Consider the following 18,322-nt stretch of genomic DNA (forward strand, 5'->3'; position numbering starts at 1 on the left):
GGAGGCGGAGGGGGCAGGGAATGGAAACCCCGCAACCTGATGTCAGAGGGACAGACGTGGCCCTAGGAGAGGGTGAGCAGCCCTGCTGTCCCCAAGCCCGACTCTGCGCCCTGGCTTTCCACTGGGCCACCCCAGGGAGAGCCCTGCCTTCTCCGGTATCATGTCCCTTCTGGACCTGGGGCTCCTGAGCTGGGACACCTGTCCAACGGCTAATGCGAGGCCAAGGGCGTGTGTGTGGAACAAGGACAGGATGGAGGCAGGGCTGCTGGAGGGTGGGGCCTGCCCAGGACTCCGGGGTTGGGAGGCTCCTGAGGCCAGGAGGGAGGGGCACCAAAGGGCTGAGCCCAGGACCCAGCCCCTGCCCAGGGGGTCTGGAGCTAAGCCCTGCTCTGCCTTCAGGGCACTCTGTAAACTGGGAAGTGCGGTGGACAAACGTGAGGGTGCTGTTTCCTACAGCTGCAGGACCCCGGGCATCATCGCCCCCGTCCTGGCTGAGAGGCTGCTCCCGCCTGAGCACCCATGTGCTGTCTGCGGTCACCTCAGGGGTCGGGAATGGCCCATTTTACAGATGGGGACGTGGGACCCGCAGCCGGCAGCAGGGCACGCCTGCCCCCAAAGGGGAGGCTCGGCAGAGCCTGGAAGGGGGTGCCCTCCGGAGGTGCTGGTGAAAAGGGCGTGAGGTCGCTCTGAAAAAGGTGATGAGTTTTCTTGGGTAACACACAGTGCCCCAGGCAGCTTTTTAAAAATTTTTAGTGGGCTTCCCTGGTGGCGCAGTGGTTGACAGTCCGCCTGCCGATGCAGGGGACACGGGTTCGTGCCCCGGTCCGGGAAGATCCCACGTGCCGCGGAGTGGCTGGGCCCGTGAGCCGTGGCCGCTGAGCCTGCGCGTCCGGAGCCTGTGCTCTGCAACGGGAGAGGCCACAGCAGTGAGAGGCCCGCGTACCGCAAAAAAAAAATAAAATTTTTTTTAGTATATACCACTGGGAAAAGAGGGAAGACGAAATAACAAGAAAAAAGATTCTTGTTTACTGCTCCAAGCTGGCTAAGAAAGAGGGAGATAGGAGAGCCTGGGTGCGGGGTGGGAGGGTCAGCCAGATCCCTCACGTTAGGGGCCACATGGGCTTACCCAACACACGCAGCCACAAAGCCTTCCCCTCCCAGTCACAGAGCCCCTGCAACTCGGGTCAACGACTCCAGGCCCTGCTCCGGGGCCAGAGCCCAGCCACCCAGCTGAGGGCTTGCCTCCCTGGCGCCTGGCTGGGGGCGTCCGCCCAGCGCTGAGTTGAGGCTGCCAGCTCGGCATGCTGCCCTCTAACTCCAAGCATACCCGGTGCACCGTCCCCAGCCTCAGTTTACTGCCCCCTCCCCAGTAAACACACATTTGAAGCCCCTCCGAAATGCGCAGCGCAGTGGCTCAGGTGGAGCCGACCCCGTCCGCCCAGCTCCAGGGCTGGCGAATCAGCACATGGCCTTCTCGGGCCATGGACGTGGTCTCAAGAACGACCACAAACCCCAGGGCTGACCAGCAGGAGGTGAGGGGTCCTGAGGGGACCAGAGCCCCCACGTGGGAACACATCCCAGGCGGAAGGCGCTGGAGCCCTCAGACCCAGCCACGCCGAAGGCTGGGCCCCGGGCCATTCACCAACAGTGACCATTAAAATCCCTTCTGACTTGGGTTTCTGTCCCTTGCAACCCAGAGACTTCTGGTTGATACACTCCCTCCGCCCCAGCCGGGCTTCCTTCCCCTTCCCAGGCCTGTGTTTCGAAGCCCCTGCCTGTCCCCAAGTCCATCCCTGTGCAGTGAGAGTCCAGGGGAGGAAGGTGACGAGGATATTTATAAGTTACAGACCCACCATGTGGGTCACTGAATCCTTATGGCCACCCTGCAAAGTTTCAATTATTGGCCCCATGGTACTGAAAAGAAACCTGAGGTTCAGAGAGGTTAAGTCATCTGCCTCAAGTCACACAGCCACGGGCAGCAGATAAGGCGTTCCATCCGAGTAGCTACTGAGGCAGGGGGAGGTAACGGGAAAAGGCACTGATCACCCCGATACCTCAGCCCCCACTTCTGCTCGGCCCAGCCGGTTTCAGGGAGCTCGTCCGAGGTACCAAAATTGTTCAGCAACCCCGGGGATGGTCAGGGACTGAAGCGCGACCAAGGATGAGGGATCTGAGAGACGCCAGGACACCTGCGGCCATGCCCCCTGGACTAGGTAGGGCCGGAATTGATAACAGAGTAAATGTGAGAAGACACTTGTGTTATCTTGGCCTGGTGAGGCCTTCGAGAGCCAGGCTGATGATTCCGGCAAGAGCCGCACTGATTAAAAATGTATCGCTTCCCTTATTAACCATTCCAAACAGATGCCGGGACCAGCTTGACGAGGAATGAAATTAGCCACACTCTGATCGCCGCCCGAGGAGCCCGGGGGCTGTTCCGATGGGACCCCCTCACGGGGACTCCTCCAGGGTCATGCACTCCCGGGGTCAGGGAGCAGGGGGCATCTCAGGCTCCTGGAGCCCTCAGGTCCCCAGCTCATCCCCAGGAAATCGGATAAACTGGAGGGAAGGCCAGGGCCCCCCGCTGGGTCTGTCCAGTGAGCCTGGCCCCGAGGTACAGGTGGGCCGGGCCCTGAGCCGGCACCACGCGTGGGCTGGCTTGGACCCTGCTGCCCGCAGCCTCGCCAGCCTCGTCCCGGCTGCCCTGCAACCTGTGACGAGTCCGTTTGCCAGAAACCGAGCCACTGAACGGTCAACGTGCAGGACAAACTCATCAAGAACACGCGCCTCTTTAACCTTTCAGTTTTAGTCGGCTGGGTTCATGTTAGTCTTCAAAATGGCACTTGAAGGAACGGTCGGTCTGCGTCTGTCCCCGCTCCTGCTGCTGGGTGGGGGAGGGACGTGGGGACCGAGGGTGGGAGAGCCAGCTGCCCGCACTACCGCTGTGCTGGCGGCACTGGGCAGCAGGGCAGTCCCGCAGGCCCAGGGAGCAGGCCGCCCGGCCGAGGGCAGCTTGGGGTGGGGGGCAGGGAGCCTGGGTCCCGGCTCTGCCAGGGGCTCTGGGAGCATGGACTCAAACTGGGTGCCAGGGACCGACCAGGCCCCAGCTGGCAGCTAAAGGGAGGAGGCTGGTCCCAGTGCCCTGGTGGGGTTCAGCCTTGGGGAGGAGGCTTGTGACCACACAGGGCCCCCATGGAGGGACTGAGACAGGGTGTGGCGTGGTTGCTAGCCTTCCTGTCCCACAGTCACCAAGGGTCCAGCTCATCAGACCCAACACCTGCCCCAGGCCTTTTTTTTCCCAATGAAACTTTTAATTTTGAGATAACTGTAGATTCACCTATAGTTGTTAAAAATAATACAGAGAGGGGCTTCCCTGGTGGCACAGTGGTTGAGAATCTGCCTGCCAATGCAGGAGACACGGGTTCGAGCCCTGGTCTGGGAAGATCCCACATGCCGCGGAGCAACTAGAGCCCGTGCGCCACAACTACTGAGCCTGCGCGTCCGGAGCCTGTGCTCCACGACAAGAGAGGCCGTGATAGTGAGAGGCCCGCGCACCGCGATGAAGAGTGGCCCCCGCTCGCCGCAACTAGAGAAAGCCCTCTACGAAGACCCAACATAGCCAAAAATAAATTAATTCATTCACTAATTTTAAAAAAAAAAGAGAAAAGAAAGAAAAAACTAATAATACAGAGAGATCCTATCTATACTTTGCCCTGTTTCCCCCAACGTCCTGCAAAACTACAGGACATCACCAGCACAATGCTGACAGTAGCAGCCACCATCTCGGACAGATTTCCTGTTTCATGTCTACTCGTGTGTCTCCGGTAGCGGAGGGAGGGCTTAGTTCCCCGTGGTTCTATGTGCATGTTCACGTCAAGACGCACAGTAGTTCCGTCACCGCAAAGACCCCTCGTCCAACCCCCGCCCCCGTCTTGATAGCTCCAACCTGTGCTACCCTTTCTCTGGTCTAAAATGAAGTTCATGAATCATATGATCTATCTACACACATATTTCAAAACAAAAATCAACAGAATGCCCTAGTTGTAACAATACAGAGAGAAAAACAGGCAAGCAGTTCATAATGAAGTGACCTGCGTATTAGCGGTGGGCACACAGGGAGGCAGTCAGTCGCCCGCCCCTCTAGGTGACAGCGGCTACCTGTCACCAGGCGGGTGCCACAAGGGACGCTGCCCTCGGTGCCGTGATGCTCTCAGTGGTGACAGCTCTTGGCAGAGCTCTGAACGTATCAGTCTGATCTTCCCCTGACTGTGAAGACAGTGGCCGCACTCCTGGAAAGGTCAATGTACGTGACAATCACGGGGAATGTGTTTAGTGGTTTAGGTGTCACGTGGAGTGTGGCGCAGGTTCAGATAAGCACGCGCGGATTTTCACTTTCATGGGGATCTGGGGAGACATTCGCAGGTCTCGGCTGTGCAGGGCTGCCCCCTACACCCTAGGGAATGGGCTCCCCGGGCTCCACCCACCAGACACCTCTCCTTGCAGCCACCCTGAATGCCGCCCACGTGCCCGGCGGCCCCTGCTGAAAGCCCCTAGCACACTCTCTAACCCCGCGCTGGCAACTCCATCCGTGTCTGTGTCCTCTGGGCAGGGGTCGCTGCCCCCCAGGATGCAGTCCATGCCCAGCGCTGAACAGAAGCTAATAAATGTGCCAGCAGAACGGATCTGGACCAACAGCCAGCCCAGGACAAACAGGCTGCTGGGCAGCGTGGTGTGATCTTATCCTCGGATGCCCCAGGGCCAGACCCGCCCACCTCCGCTCTCCTGCCGCGGCTTTGCTTCCTTCATGGAGACCACTCTGCCAGCCACCGGTCACATCACCTCCTTCAAGGGCTTGCTGGTTACCAGGTCCCCCCACTGGGCCCTCAAATCCAGAACTGCAAAGCAGCGATTGGAAACTCCTTGTGTAACTGGCTGGGTGGTTGAGGCACCTCAACAATAAAGTATTTACGTCGACGCACAGAACTTCCCCAGAAGGACCCCAAGAAACTGGACACAGTGGTGGCCTCTGGGCAGAGGGACAGGGGAGGGAGGCGCCTTTGCACTGTGTACAGACATTTTTGTACCATGTGGATGAATTATCTCTCAATTATATGAATAAACAAAGAACAGCCAAAAAAGATGGAAGCAGGTATTATTGGTGTGATTAAAAACTTCTGAGCACCTACTGCGTGCCATGTACCCCTAAGGACCCAACTCCTTGGGCTACTTATATCCTGGAGGACTGGGCTCTGGTGGGGAGACCAGAGCCTCATGTCCATGCCCCCCCAACCCTCCCCTAGGACAGAAACTTGGACAAAGGCAGTGAGGGCATCAGCCAGCAGCTGTCCAGCAGACCCAGCCCTCCCCAGACAATGCCAGGGGTCCTCGGGGCTGAGTGGTCCATCAGCAGAGAAGGAGACTGAACTTCACCACTCACACCTGCCTTTATTCAAGAAAGGGTAAATCAAAACCACAGTGAGGTGCTACTTCACACCCTGAGGACTGCTGTCACAAAAACAAACAAACAAGCAAAACCCACAAAACAAAATAGCAAGTGTGAACAAAGATGTGGAGAAACTGGAATCCTTGTGCAATAGTGGTGGGAATGTAAAACAGTGCAGCTGCTGTGGAAAACAGCATGGAGGTTCCTCAAAAAAGTTAAACATAGAATTACCATATGATCCAGCAATTCTTCTGGGTATATACATAAAAGAATTGAAAGCAGGGTCTCAAGGATATACTTGAACACCCATGTTCAATTATTCACAGTAGCCAAAAGGTGGAAGCAACACAGGTGTCCACAGACAGACAAATGGATCAACAAAGTGTGGTCTATACACACAATGGAATATTATTCAGCCTTAAAAGGAAGGAAATCCTGACACAGGCTACAACATGGATTAACCTTGAAAACATTATGCTAAGCGAAATAAGCCAGTCACAAAAAGACAAATACTCCGTGATTCCACTTGAGTCCCTAGAGCAGTCAAATCCATAGAGACAGAAAGGAGGATGGTGGGTGCCCGGGGCCTGTGGCAGGGGAAGGGGGGCTCGTGTTTAGTGGGGACTGAGCTTCAGTTTGGGAAGATGAGAAAGTTCTGGAGATGATGGAGGTGACGGCTGCACAACAGCGTGAATGTACTTAATGCCACCGAACTGCACGCTTAAAAACGGCTAAACTGGTAAATTTTATGTTGTGCGTATTTTACCACAATTTTAAAAAGAAGGTTATTGGTGTCTTGCCAGGCCAGGGCCTACACGGATGCCAGGAAACAAAGGCAGGGCCTTGCCTGGGAAGGTCCCATTCGGTGGGGGAGACAGAGAAGCAGGTGGCTGGGAACAACAGAGGGGCCTGCGCTGTGGCAAAGGGGAGGACCAGTGACAGGGACCTCGCCGAGGAGACAATTTGCCTGGGGAGTCGAGAGAGAGGCGCGATCGTATCTCGAGGTCTGAGGTGAGGGGGAGAAAGGGCCCTTCCGGCAGAGGGACCAGCAAGGGCTCTCCCGAAAGGGCAGGCAGGACGGGCGTGGGGTGGGCCTCTGGAGCCGTATTTGTTGTGTGTCCCCGCTTGAGACTGTCAGCTGCAGGCGGCAGGGCCTGGCCCGGCACACAGACTAGGTGCTTGACAACCACTATGGAGTGAGTGAATGAATGAGCCGGTGGATGCCGACCCCCACCCCGGGGACAGGATGGGCTGTGTGTAAAAGAGCCAGAACAGCTGAAACTCAGTTTCTACTTCTGGTGGGCCCTGGTCCCTCCCCTCAGCCTCCCGTGTGAGTCCGCATAACAGAACCATCAAAAGCTGACCCTGCCGCTCTCGTTCCAGATGAGGTCACAGGCCCAGAGAGGGCAAGAGGCCGGCCCAGGGTCACACAGCAAGGCAGGGGCAGAGCTGGAGCGCAGCATCCTTCCCCGGCTCTGTGAGCTCCAGGGAGGGCCAGGGCCTCAGAGGCCAAGGGGCAGGGGTGAGTGGAGGGAGAGAGAGAGAACAAGAGCCAGTGAGCAGGTGGGGGGTGGGGAGGAGCAGACACAGGCTTTGGGGAAAGCAGCAGGCCTCAAGGTGAGCCTGGTGGGCACTTAGCACCTGGCAACAATGCCTCCGAGGTCCCTGCAGGTGGAGACAAAACCAATTTCATCCGCAGGCCCCAGGTGCTGGGCTCCCTGCCGCTGCCAGACAAGGCACCCACCCTCAGCACCCTGGATGAGGGCCGGAGCCGTGGCCAAGTTCTAGTTCCAGGGGGAGCACGCGTGGGGGGAGGGGCAGAACCCCGTGGCAGGAGGTCAGGAACCCGATCAGGGACAAGGCACCAGGGGCTGTGTCTGTCACCCGGCTCTGCCTGGCCGCCCTCCGGCCCTGCTGTGTGCCCACCTTCTGTGTACCTGCGTCTTCCCTCAAGGGCGGACAGAATGGGGCCGCTGAAGAGTGGGGGCTGGGGAGGCAGGACAGACCCCACAGGAGGTGGTGCAGGAAAGCGCTTCACCGAGGGTGGGCGGCAAGGACGAGCCCCAGCCCGGTCCTGGCCTGGCAGTGTCCCTCAGGGCGAGCTGCGGGTCCCTGTCCACACCCCTGGGCGCCAGCCAGGCCAGACCGGAACTGAGTGTGAAGGTCAGCCTCACGGTGGAGAGGGGACGGGTCCCTCCCACCCAGGCCACAGAGCTGCCTGGCAGGCCACAAGCCGGGGCCTCCTGGGGACCACCCTGGCTCCCGGGCCGGGAGCGGCACGGAGGGCCGAGGGCCTGGGATGAGGACACTGTTGCTCTCCGGGGACACATGTGCCCCGCTGAGGGCACAGGAAAAGGATGGCTGAGAGCCCTGCCCGGTCTCCCTACCCAAAACTTTCTTCTACAGTCCAGCGATGTAACTGCGGCCGCCACCTCGGATCAGAACCCTCCGTGGCTGCCCATGGCCCGTGCCTGCAGGGAGAGCCCCTCCGCCTCCTGTCCTGGTCCCGCCCACACCTCCGGGCTCACCTCTCACCTCCTTCTTGCTCACCCTCAGGGGTGCGGGGCTGGAGGCAGACCCGATCACTTTGAGTAAAAGCCTGCGTTACATCACAGAGCACAAGAGCCGGGCTCTGGGGCTGCCCTGGCTGCGTGCAAGCCCAGCTCTATCCCTCATTGGGGCAAGTTATTCGGTGACTCAGTTGCACTGTCTGTACAAAGGGGATAACAACAGCCCCACTTCCCAGCGTCTCTGTGAAGGTCAAATGAGCTAGCGCCTGCAGAATGCTTGCAACCTGAGGCCTGAGGTTTGCACACCTGGAGCGCCCTCGCCTCCTTGACCACCCAGCAACCTCCCTTCACCCTCCACGCCTGCTGTGGGTTGCGGGAACCCTGCCCACCTCCGGGTCATCCTGTCCCGGCCCTTGGCACTCTATACTGACACCGTCTGTTCATGGCCTGCAGGCCGCCAGAAGGCAGAAACTATTTCTTACTGGGCTCTGTACCCCCTTGCTTAGGTCAATGCCTGGCACAAGATCCATCATTCATTCAATCAACAAAGATTTACTGAGCAACTACTATAGGCCCAGTGCTTTCCTAGGTGCTGGAGATGCAGCAGCTAACACACTGTCAACCTCTCTGCCCTGGTGCAACTGACACTCTAGTGGCCAAGATGGACCAACCAACCCCCAAGTAGGGACACAGCGGCTGGCCAAAAGGAGATAGTGCTGGGCAGGGAAGGGGCGGGGGAATGTCAGGGTGGGATCCGCCATCTAGATTTGGTGGCTCCAGGCAGAGTGAATGAATGAATTATAAATGAGCGCCTCACTTCAGCCCCCTCCCCGCCAGCAGTTCCGAGAGTCTCACACACTCACTGCAAACTCCCTGCAGCCCGACTCCCTGCATTCCAGTAGCAGGAAGTGACGTGCCCGTGTTAGGCGCAGTTACGGTTGCGAGGGGGCTGACATTAATTAAGATACCATTAATTAAGCTGTCAGTACAGTAATGGCCTCGGTTGTTAGCAAATTTGATTAAGGAACTGATTCTTGGAGGCCTCACGATTTCCCCATCTCATTAATAAATCTTCTCCTGCTCCCGCTGTCATCCCTTCTCCCATTCACTCGGTCACCTCCATCAGTGCCTGAGCTCCCAGGTGGGGACCCGCCTCCTCAGTGCCTACGGAGTCTAGATTCCAAAGCTCTCTTGGGAGCCCAAAAGGTGGAGGGGAAGAGACTGGAGGACAGGGAGGCGGGGAAGGGAGGGAGGCGGGGAAGGGATGGGGCGGGTCGCTGGCACGGCTCCTTCTGGAGCCCGTGTGTCTAGGCCTGGTGTGCAGCATATTGAGGGAGCGATGTACCGCCAAGTGCATGGCAGGAAGCAGCCATGAGACCTCAGTTAAGTTGCTACCCCTTTCTGAGCCTCAGTTTCCTCCTCTGTAAAATGGGATCATTAACACCCCACTTTATGGCAGTGGTGAGAACCAATGAGGTAAGCGGCATGAGAAGCCTCGAAGCCCAGTAGTGCAGCTCTGATGGTGGCTACGGTGGTCCTGGGCTGGCGTCTCCAGCTGTCCTGAAAGCTAAGCATCTGGAGACACTCAACTCCCCAGCCCTCCCCACGTTGAAAGCCCGGGGAACAACAAGGTTGGAGCTGCAGGTGCAGGATAACCCTGGTTCTGGTCCCCAAATCTTTCTATAAAGCAGTGTGACCCCTCCTCTTCAGCCACCCCCTCCCCAGTCTCTCTGCAGTCTCTGGTGCCTGTGGGTTTGGTGGCAGCACGTGGGGGGACGGCCTGGGTGTTGTGCTGTCAGACTGTGGGAGCCTGAAAGCCAGGGCAGCATGAAGAGACCCACAGGAGGGAGGCAGGGAGCCCGGAGTGCCCGACGGGCCGCCCTTCCCACCAGCCCAGCCCCTCTCCCAGGCGAGCGGGTGACACAGGCGTGGTCTGTGGGTCCTTCCAGGGGCCATGTGTTAAAATGCAGGTTCCTGGGCTCCCGGCAGACCGAATGAGTCTGTACTGGTATGCAGGAGGGGTATTGAAATCAGTATGGTAGCTGTGTCCTCAGCAAAATCACGATCGGATAGGATTGGGAAGTGATGCCAAGGGAAATGGTTGCATCTGTGAACATCAGCCACAGCTGTGCATCAAAATCACGTGGAGAACTAAAACGATCCTGAGGCTTGGGCCCTCCCCGGACACATAAACTGGAATCTCTGGGGATGGGACTGAGGCATGGGAATTTAAAAAAATTCTCCAGTGCTTCTAGCGCAGAGCCTGGGCTGAGACCCCCACCCTCAGGCCAGGACACTCCAAGTTTCCTGGGAAGCTTTGCTGAGCCTCAGTTTCCCCATCTCTAGAATCGGAGTCTTAGTGTCTGCCCAGCCAAGGCTGCTGTGCAGACTCCATCACTGAGACCAGGCGCTGGACCTAGTACAGGCAACGTCCGACGTCACATTTCACCCTGACGACACCCCCTCTCCCCTGGGGTTTAACAGTCCCTGAGAGTTGAGAATTTCTCTGACATCGGGCTCCTGGGCCCAGGCAAAGGTGTGGCAGAAAAAAGATGGCTGCCTCGGACCTATTCCCAGCAACAGCAGAAGTTCCATGCTGGGAAAGGATTTACTATTTGTTTCCCAGAAAAGCCGGGGCCTTGTCACAGGGAGGGAGAACTCTGGCATGTTCTGCTCACATCAACAAACCAACCCGTGGGCTTTTCCACTTAAAAAGCAAATGAACATCACAGCCAACCACAGACCCAGGCCACCTTCATCGCCCCAGGGGCTCCCGCCCGGGCCGGCTGACACAGTCGCAGGAGCAATGTTTCCTTTCCTTCACGCTCCGTTAGCGAGAGAGCTGTCTGTCCCCTGATGGAGGGGAGTGGGCGCTGCTTCACTAGGGGCTCCAGGGGCCCTTGTCAGGGTATAGGGGGGTTCAAGGCCTTGGAGTGCCCCCAGATGTCCCCCTACATAATGTTCCAGGCCTCACCTTTCTAGTCCGGGGGACTGAGCCCAGCCTGAGGGTCCAGCTCTGCCCTCTGATCTTACAAGGTCTGAGGTCACTGAACAGCTCCAAGAGGCCTGGCCTGTGCAAGGTACCAAGGGCAGGAGGAGACGTGGGTCTGTGTCTCAACCCCTATGGCTTCCGGTCCCAGAGGAGGGGTCCTGTGAGGCCAGAGGCCAAAGGCTGCTCACCCCAGAACAGAACACCACAGAGCCCCGGAGAGCTGCGAGGGAAGCTGGCATTCTAGTGTGACGCCCCAGGAAGCCTGGCTTAATGAGGCCCAGGCTTGGCTTTCCATAAATACCCGGACCTGTGATGTCACTGCCCCGTGCAGACTTTCACAGCCTCTGCCGCTGGCCTGGGGCCCAGCAGACAGGTGTTTGCCTCTGGCCCACAGAACACCTGCGTGCACAGAGGGGCACTGTTGCTCCCTGCTCACAAGGGCAGGCTGGACCTTCACCTGCCCCTGGAGGGCACAGCACCCTGTGCCCACCCTGACCTTCCTGCCAACCTTCCATCAGCGGTGGCTGAAGTTCCAGTCACGGAAGAGCCGGGCACGAGAAGCTTTTTCCAAATGGACACAGGAGGGCTGTACCAAACGCCACAATGATAGCAGCATGTCGGGGGACCCTGTACACAGATTTGGGGTGCTATCTACCCTCAGAGACAGGGAATTTTACAGCCCAACAGAGTCCTGCTAACAGCCTTTTCCTCGTCGTCACCACTGACAAACACCTCCACTGCAGGGAACAAGTGCTGGCATCTCTGCCTGGTGGCCAGCTCCCTCTGCAAGCCACCTGCACGGCAACCCACCCCTCCCCGCAGAGAGCACCCGCTCCAGCTCCAAGCTGGGCTGCGGCCCCTCTGGCCTCCAGTTCCAGGTATAAACCTGCCACCTATACTCACAAATAGCGTCTTCTGCACGCCATCCTGTTTGGGGGCAGTTTTCCCTTCTCTTTCCCTCTCCAGCGGTGAAGGCTCAACGTGGTTGGAGGAGCGCGATGCTCAGGCGAGAAGTGGAAGGGAATGAAATTAAATCGAGGGCGAGTCACATTCCCGGGGGTGGCGGGCTGCTCCACGGAGGCTGGGCCAGGAGCAGGGGGGTGGCACCAGCGGGCTCCGAGGGGTCCAGGTAACGCAGGGCTCACGCCGAGCCTGGCAGCCTGCAAAGACGTCGAGTCACCATGGTCGCCAGGTTGGGCGGGGGGGCATGGGCCTCGCTGCTACCTGAGACCACCTGGGGCTTTCTCCCTCCCGCACATCCGGGGTGGCGGGGCGCCGCGGGGAGGGCAGGGCTGGGGGAGTGTCCGCACCCGCTTTGCTCTCGCAGCATCCGGAGGAGGGACCGGCGCAGAGCCTCCCCCGCGCCCCAGGAGCTACGTAGTGCGGCCGCGCTGGACCAATCGCCGAGGCGCTCGTCGCCATGGCAACCGCAGCATCAGGCGCGGCCGCCCAGTGGCGCCCTCGCTGCAAAGTCACCCACCAGGCGGAGAGCGCCCGCGCCACGGCCCGCACTCGGAACCTGGAAATCTGTTCCCAAAATGCATGCGCTGCCCCGGAGCCTACGATGACGCTGCTTCCCAGGGTGGCTTCTCTGCCTTTGCGACGGAGACGTGCGAGGCACGGAGTGCACGGGGTTGGCGCCCTGGAGTCAGGCTGACAGATTCCCAGAGTGTCTCTGCCTCTCTAAGTCCCTGAGATCTTGGGCAAGCCGCCTCTCTTCTGGGAGCCTTGATCTATGATACTGTAAAATGGGATCACAGCAGCTATGTCACAGGGTTGCAGGAGGGCTTACCACACACAGCAGCCGCATGGATGCGGAGCTGCTGTCAGTCGTCCCGGCCATGTCCTGGGGCTAGCGGAATCTCTGGTCTAGCTGGGGTGCCCGCTCATTCAATTACCCACTCACCTCACTCACTCATTCCAAAGGCACTGCTGTGGGACTGGCAAGCCAGTGGTGAACAAGGCAAAGTTATCTGCCCTCATTCATTCATTAGAATGCCCCGTTTACATTCTACGGGGGAAATAGGAAGTCAACGTGTAGTCAAAGATATAATTTTGCATAGTAATAAGGATCAGGATAAAAATAAAGCAGAAGGCGGGAGGGAGGGGGAGGAGAGGGAGGGAAGCCCCCTCCCTCACATCAGAGGTGGGGGGAGGGTCAGAGAGGGCACGTGTGGGCTGAGACATGTATGATGGAAGATCTAGCGGGGGAACATTCCAGGCAGAGGGAAGATCTAGTGTCAAGGTCCTGAGGCAGAAATGAGCTTGGTGTGTTTGAGTACCACTGAGGATGCCAGTGTGGCTGGAGTGAGTGAGTCACTGGGAGGTGACGATGAGAAGGTCGCCATCCATCCTCCCCTCCCAGATTCACTTTAAACTGATCAGAGTCTGTTTCCTCACATGTAAACCAGGAACTCCAAATCTATTTCATATATATATATATATATATATATATATATATATATATAATTTTTAACTGCATTATAATCCTAATAACAGCCTCAGTGGGATATAAGATTTTACAGAAGAGGAAACTAAAGCCAGAGGTTCAGCAACTGGCCCAGGGTCACACAGCTGGTGGGCGGCACACCAGGGCAGTCTGGCTCCAGAGTCTCGGCACTTAAGCTCTTGCAAAACTTCCTCATTGGGACAATTACATGAGCAAATGGGTGAGAATGCCCCAGCCCCTTGGTGGCAACTCGGAAGGCCATTCTCTTCTTCCCATTTTCTCTGGGCTTTCAGACCCGCTGAATTTAGGTGAAGGAGGGTTGCTGCATCGTCTAGTTTTGTTTTAGTCTTTCCTTTACAGTGGCGGAAACAGAACTCAGAGAAGGCAAGTGACTTGCCTGAAGTTGCACAGCACAGAGTGGCAGGGGTGGGACTGGGAGCCAGTTCTTCTGGCTGTATACCCTCACACAGGGCAGGAGTAGAGATGAGGGCTGGGCGACGGAGGTGAAGTGCATCAGAACTGCAAGAGGCTTCCTGAACCACACCTGTGAAGGACCCATCTTCCTCCAGCAGGTACTTCACTCCCCGAGAAGAAGGCTGTCAGGTAAGCGGGCTGAACTTGTGGCAGAGCCCACCCACCTCTCTCCCCGCTGCAGCTGCACAAGATTTTAAGAACAATGCAAAAATCACAACCACGAGGCTGGTTTTGTTTCAGCTCCGATGTTTAGTGACTCCTCAGAGGCTCCCCATTCAGAGGGGGCTCACCTCCCTGCATGGCAGAGCCAAGACTCAAACCCCCATCTCTGTGGCTTCCAGGCCTGGGCCCTAGCATCTCTCCTCAGGACCTCCTCAGAGGGGGGATTATTTTATCGCATCCATTTTCCAGAGGAGGAAACTGAGGCTCAAAGGAGTGCGGTGGGTGGACCTGATGGCAGGGCCGGCTCCAGTGTCCCTTTCCTGGGTCTCCACTTTCAGAACCCTGGAGCCTCCCTGGGGGTCATGAAATCACCTGCACGCCCACTGCTTTTGACACTTCCTCCTTACAAACTTACATGTGTGTTTCTTACGTGTTAGTCTGTTATTTCAAAATAAGGCAAATGGAGAAGACCCCGGAGTTCAGACGCAAATGCCAAGACTGTAGGTGTTTACAAGGCACGTGGGTAGGTGCTAGATTTCTGAAGGTGGGTTTCTAGCACAGGGTCAGGTGCAAGGGAGTCTCCAAAAATTGTCGAGCTGAGATTAGAGACCCACAGGCTTGTCCTTTCGGGAAGTGACAAAGGTCACTCAGCAAGGGGGCGTGCCCACATGTGCAGGCATGTGTGTGTGGGCTTTGCCTGCATCACACCAAGCCTGCACCATCACCATCGGAGGGTGGGTTTGTCAGCACACTTTCCAGATGTGAAGGCTGAGGTCATAAGCGGGTCCAAGGGCACACAGTGAGGAAGTGGCGCCGCAGGACTTCGTACTGGGCGGTTGGTGGGGCTCTCCCAACCCTAACCAGATGCCTGAGGTGGGGAGCATAGGGCAGCCGGCCTTTCCAAAGGCAGGCTCACCCACCCACCCCCTCCTGCACGCCCGGGACTGGGGCACATCGGAACTGACTTTGGGACAGGTCCTCACCCCAGCAGTCACCCACTCTCTGGGTCACTCCAGAAATGCCGGCATTCACCCTCTGCCCCCCACCTGGTCACTGTGGACCCCTGGAAGGAACCCAGACTGGGAGGAGAAAGCAGAGGCCAAAGGTGGTAGGGAAACGTTTCACACCCAGGACTTCCCGCCTCCACTGGAAAATTCCACCCTGCAGGCAGACAGGCACATTCACACAGAGAGCATCCTGCTCCTGCAACCTGAGGCCACTGCCCCCATCTGTCCCCACCGTGAAAGGAGCACAACAGCATGTGATGGAGGAAGGACAGAGAGGACTGGAACAGGGAGTCAACAGATCCCCAGGTCACGGACCTTCCAGGCCACTGCTGGGGGTGGAGGGGTCCCAGCATCCTCCCATCTACATTCTGACTCTTCAAATCTCAGAATCACAAATCCTTCAAGGCCTGGAATTTTTTTTTTCATTCTTGCTTAAGCTTTACGGTTTAAAGGAACAATCTTAAATTCATAAATAACATGAAAATCTCTTCTCCTTAAACAAAACAAGGTCCCCCTGACCACTCCCCCAATTCTCACTGCCATAGCCCACCTCTGCAGAGGTACCCACTGTCCTCTGTCAGGATGTACCCTCCAGAACGTCTCCTATGCATTTAGCTACATACACATGCCTGTAGGAAGTATCAAGTACTATGCAGACCCTAAAAAGTGGTATCATATTAAGTTACGAAATTAAAAAGTAAATACACCAAAAGGCATCAAGATGCAGACAGTGTGCTCTGGGTATGCCCCACCCACTATGAGAGCTGGAACCCAGTGGGTCTGATGGCAGCCATGGCCACCTCTGCTCCATCCCCACACCAGCCCCCCTCCTCACACACCCACAGCGAACTCAACCCCGTAGCAAATCTCTCCGTGCAGTTTTCCTACGGAGCTAGGTACCCACAAACAGCAGGAACACTTGTGCATGCTCCTAGACTTTACATAAACGCAATCACGCCACGTGTCATTTTCCATGAAGCTCTTTTGCCCTCAACATACACTCGGGACACTGAATCCTGGAGTCCCTAATCCACAGGCTCTCCTGTGCAGTTGCCAAATCACAGGTGTGGACTCGGCTCTTGCAGCTGGGGAGGGGTCCCACAGGCTGTGAACAGCCTCGCGTCCCTGCCCCCGCCCCACCACGTTCAGGGAGCTGAGGAAGGGAGGAAGCGGCCACAGCAATGATCTCTGAAACGTGGGCGGGCTTCTGGGGGCTGCGCACACCCCGTCTGCTGTGCACCAGTTACTACCCATGTCCTGTCCCCTGTCCCGGGGGAGAAGGGGTCCCTGACGTGTGGCTGAAACGCAATGGCTGCTGCTTCTTGGAGTCATGCTGGAGCCCCTGCTGACGGAGAGCTGGAAACCACCTGTCTGGCATCGGTCTCTGCGCTCCCGCTGCCGTGCCAGGCTTGCCAAGGACGCCCGGTTCAAGGAGCTCGCCCGGGAGAAGTGAGGGAGCCGGGGCCCCGCAGATGCTGGTGGCACTTGGGATGTGCTGGCGGGAGGGAAGAGGCGTGGAGACCAGCGCTGCAGGGTGTGTCGTCTTCTGTGGGGCTGGGACTCGACTGGGCATCCTGATCACCCAGAGGGCGAGAGCAAGTGGGGGCAGAGGGTCCCGGGAGCCTCCACTCAGGAGCCTGGGAGCCGGTTCCCGCGGGATGCAGGGTGGGCGGCAGGGCAGGACGACCAGCCCCAGACGCCGAGCCAGAGGTGGCGGGTCCGAGCGTGCGCGGGGCGGTGGGCCCCTCCCTCTCCCAACAGGGGCGGTACCCCCTCTCCGCCCCCCTCAAGCGGCTGCACCTTCTCAGCAGGCAGTGCAGCCCGGCGGTCAAGACCAGAAGCCACCTCTGCCACTAGCTGTGGGACTTCAGTAAGGTGACCCAAGCTCAGCCTCTTCCGAAAGCCTCAGCTAGTCTGGGTGTTGCTGCTCTCGAGCCGGGCTGGGCCTGGAGTCGGGAGACCCGGGCTAAGGCCTCCGCACACCCCCCTCGCCGGCCGCCAGGTGGAAGTGAGGGCAGGCGGTGGCCCCCGCAGCCCCGGCGGCTTGTACAGACCCCACAGCAGCTCCCATTTCTCACCCTGCTTGTATTATTTGATTAATAGTTTCCTCTAAGCCTAAAATAATTTTCATTTAAAAGCAAAACTTCCATTCACTATTACAAATTGTGTACCTGACAGGCTGGTTAGACCACCGAGAAATATTCAAATAAATATGGTTATGAAAGAAAAGCTGCCCACCTGAGACCCTCCCTTGGCCCCGGGGTGTCTGGGCGCCCCAGCCTGGGAAGCCCCGTGCTGATGCCGGGGAGGCGAGCAGGTGGGCACAGGGCAGGTGGCGGGGTCGGCCCTGCTCACGGGCTGGGTCAGGGTAGACCGTGGACCTGCTCGTGGCCACTGCTGGGCTGGTAACTGCTCCCTTCCAGAAGGTCCACCTGCCCTTCTGTGTGTGTGTCTGTGTGTGTGAGGGTGTGTCTGTCTGTCTGTCTTTGGTGATTTGCACTGCTCCCTGGGACAGGGCTGAGGCCTCTGAGATCCGTATGAAGGGGGCAGCACCCCCCATGCCACCTGACAGCATCCCTAGGGGCTGGTCTGCTGGGCTGGTCTCCTCCCAGGTCCTCCTGGGAATCTACAAGCTGAGCCGGGCTGTGTGTGTGCTTGACGGCCAGGAGTGCAGCATCACGGCCCTGCCCCCGGCCCTGGGGCCAGGACCGTTCCCTGATCACAAAGCGGCACTAATTCTCTACCCACTTGATGCTTCATCCATAAAACGCTGACTGATGCCAGCCCCGTCCAGGCAGTGAGGGTCCAAGGTGAGAAAGAGCCACGTCTCCCGCCTGGAGGAAAGGAATGGGCACATCCTGGGGCTGTGGTGGACCTCCACCCATTTCCCTGCCCCGAGCCGCCCATCCTGCGTTCACCCCTGCACTCCCTCGGCGCCTGGGGTTTGGGTGGGGCTGACTCTTCTCCCGGCTCAGGATCGGGTACGGGACTCGAGCTGGGCCCTGAGAGGAAGCCCGACTTCACTGGTGTTGTTGGGAGAGAGAACCTCTGGACTTAAGCTTGAGCTCAGACCTGAGAGATACAAGCTGGTGCTTCACACAGGCCCCTGACAAGGAGCCGGACTGAGAGCGGAAGAGGGACAGCCCTGGGGTCATCACTGGAGCCTCTGGATCCAGCGACGCCTGAAGCTTTGAGGTCATGTGAGCTGATAATCCCATTTCCCTTGGGCCAGTCTGCAGTGGGCCCTCTGTCACTTACAACCCAAAGTCCCAATACCTGTGCCTTTTA

Source organism: Mesoplodon mirus, assembly GCF_964341445.2.
Source record: "Mesoplodon mirus genome assembly, chromosome: 12".
Classification (NCBI taxonomy): domain Eukaryota; kingdom Metazoa; phylum Chordata; class Mammalia; order Artiodactyla; family Ziphiidae; genus Mesoplodon; species Mesoplodon mirus.